The 3,211-nt window shown below is 46.4% G+C and overlaps 1 long non-coding RNA gene across 1 annotated transcript; it reads left to right on the forward strand.

The window, feature by feature from the left end:
• Positions 1-270: 270 nt before the first annotated feature.
• LOC112547631 (uncharacterized) lies at positions 271-1,789 on the forward strand. Its single transcript, XR_003091402.3, has 2 exons — positions 271-599; positions 1,564-1,789. It is a non-coding gene; the product is annotated as an uncharacterized LOC112547631 (long non-coding RNA).
• Positions 1,790-3,211: the final 1,422 nt, after the last annotated feature.

The following is a 3,211-nucleotide window of genomic DNA, read 5'->3' on the forward strand; positions in this document are numbered from 1 at the left end:
CACAACCACAACACTTGCCAAAACCACTTTGAGCGCTCATCATAGAACTAACAGAGCTATTTGATCATAAATGCTCTTCAGAGCAAGGCATTTTAGGTTAGCCAATAAGAAACTTCCTCATTTCCTCTGTTAGACAGATCTGTATAAATCTGAGAGTCTGCCATAAAAACACAAAAGTAGATCACAATAACACCCAGTTGTATGCAGCATTCCAAATATTACTGTGCAGTCAGCACCATTCCAAAGAGCAGCAGCAGCAGCAGCAGCAAGTGCAAGGGCAGGCTCTTGCCATCATGATTCATGCTGACTATGAAGGCATAGAGATTAAGGCCTGAAAGCACCACTAGATCATCTACTGTGACCTCCTGTATATCCCTGGCAACCAACACCACCCAGCACCTGCGCATTAAAGTGAATAACAAAATGAGACCAAAGTATTACAGCCCACAAGAGACTAGGCTGGTTTGTGCCACAGGCAGAGAATAGATAAGACCTAGATGCACCAGCATTCAAGAACCCTGCAATGTCAGGGAAATGCGTAAGTGAGAAATACACAGTTAATCCTGGTAACTGACTGCACCCACACACTGCAAATGAAGGTAAAAATAAACCCAAGGTCATTGTCAACCTAACCTGGGAGAAAATTCCTTCCTGACTACATGTAAGGCAATTGATTAGACCCTGAACCTATGAGCAGCCAGCCATGCACCTGAGAAATAGAAGGCTTAATGCCATCTCAGTTCTGGCCAAAACCATCGAGTGTCATCTCTGGTGCTTCAGTAGAAGAAGATTTTTAAAAACACCCTCCTAGAATATACTGGGAGGTGGGGGAAGAATGCCTTTCTGCCCCTGCCACTGGCCAGTTGAAATCCCCTTACCATCACAAGCAACCCTGCTGTTTCTTACTCTATAAGCAATCCCACCCATTTCAGTGGGACTATTCTAGGAGCAAGGTGCTGCTCCATGTGGTAAGGGTGGCAAAATCTGGTCTTAAATTATTAATTAATGTTGAGCTAATTTGTGGTGGCTTTGCACAGCCTATGGTAGCAGGAAGCAGTGTCTGAGACACAGAGTCCCTTGGGCTTCTTGATTGTGATGAAGTGGGTCTATGTCTAGACTGCAGACTTCTTTCAGAAGAAGCTTTTCTGGAAGAGATCTTTCACTGCAAAAGCGCATCGAAAAAGCAATCTTTTTTTTTTAAAGATAACGTCCACACTGAATGGACACTCTCTCACATTTCAGCTGGGATAATTATGGTCAAAGTGGCCACCAGGGCACCCATCCACACACGCCTATTTCAGAAAAACCCCTCTGCTCTTTTGATTTTCTTTCGGAAGAACACGATTGCAGTGTGGACACAATTGATGTTTTTTCGGAAAAACTCAAACCTCTGTAGTGTAGACATACCCTGAAGGAGGAAATTTACTTCAACCCTTTGAGGAATGCTAATACTCCCCCTCATCACAGCGAGCCAACATTGCTACCTGATGCAATAAGAAAGGAGTAATAGAGACATGCCTTTGCCTGAACCTTGACCCTTCCCTATCCCTTCTTTTTTGATAGGTCTCTCAGGAAGGAGAACTTTGTAGCAGGACCTGTGTTCCATCCAGCAGATATTTTACTTCAAGCGGTGAACAATAGCATATTTAGCCACATATTAGCATACAAAGGAGGATGTCTCCACTGTCAGCTGAATTTATACACTCTAGCACAAGGATGTTCCCTAGATATTGTATTTTAACAGCATGAATGTCGGAATAGCATATTAATAAAGCATTGCATGATCTAAGCCAGGTCAGCCATATTTGTTCTCTCCATCCCTGACTTTAGTATACCCACACTATTTTCCCTCCCACCAGACCAGCAGACTTCAACGGCTACAATTATTTCCCTCCTTCGTTCATCAGAACTTGTCAGTCTCCGCTTTGAATTACTAAACTGGCTTCCTCTTAGTCTCCACATCAACTTCAAACTTTCTTTAATCCTCAAGCCTGCACAGCTCTTTCACAATCTAAATCTCAGATCATTTTATCTATGTGTAAGCGGGGGAATGATCCCGTTATTGTGGGGAACTTTCCTGGCTTCTATACACCCCAGTGAAATGAACCAGCGAAAGGATCTGAGTCCCCGCTCCCACTTCCTTTACCCCACGGCTCCCTGATCCTGAGGGCTCCCCCTCCACTCTCCAGAGTAGCAGAGCCCTTGAAGCCCCAACAAGGCTGGGCCCAGGTTTCCTGGGGCTTAATCCCTGACCTTGTAGTCACTAGGGGCAGGAGTTAGGGTATCCCCACTCTGAGGTGTTCTCTTTACACTGCAGGCCTTCTTGGCCCAGTGATCACTTCATAAGGTTCAAAGCAAATACAATTTATTAAACATCAACTGATTAAAGAGAAAAGAATAAGAAAAAAAGGAGAATGGTTAAATGAGAACACACAGCCCTGCTCTGTAGCACAGGGACATCAAAACAGCAGCCTGCAGAGTATAAGGACAGTCCACAGTCTCTTCCTTAGAGGCCCTGGATATGCTGCAGGAGGGGCTACAGGCTGGACACGCTAGCTCTGGTAGTGACCACAGAGTCTCAAGCTCGAAGTGGCCAGACCCCTCTCCCAGTCCAGAGCCTTTCCCCACACTTTGCTGGTCCCAGGTGCTCACCACATCCAGCTGCAGGCTGTGCTGCTTGGCCAGTTCCAGCTCCTTGTGTTGCTTCTCTGTTCCTTTTGGCTCTCTGAACATTGCCAGTCTGCTGCTCAACACAGGGTCTGCACTCCTTGCCCTATGTATGCCTGGCTCTGCTGCTGCAAAAACTGCCCCTCAGCACAGCTTGCACTCCTCTTAGCAGTGTCTCAACTCTCTTTTCCTTTTGCAGGACTTCTTTACACAGTTTGTACTCCTCTTTTAGCTCTCTGTCTTTGCAGCACCTCTTCTGCACACAGCTTGTTTGTTCAGAGAGAGAGCCAGAACAATCCCAGCTCACAGGGAGGATGGGGCCTGGCCTCTCCCCTTCCTCACTGGCCTGTCCAACCTGTCAATCAGGCTGAGCTGGAGTGTTGGCTGCTTTCCATTGTCTCTGGGGTCAGTCAGTCTCATGAACTCTTCCCCTTCAGATACTGCGAGCTGGCAAACCAAAAACTCCCACAGAGTTTTAGTAAGGGGTAACAGTCCCCTTACATATGCTCTTCCTCTATACGAGTGAGGTGAGGCTCACCTCACC

The sequence above is a fragment of the Pelodiscus sinensis genome, chromosome 2, assembly GCF_052426305.1.
Source record: "Pelodiscus sinensis isolate ZL-2025 chromosome 2, ASM5242630v1, whole genome shotgun sequence".
NCBI classification, from domain to species: Eukaryota; Metazoa; Chordata; order Testudines; family Trionychidae; genus Pelodiscus; species Pelodiscus sinensis.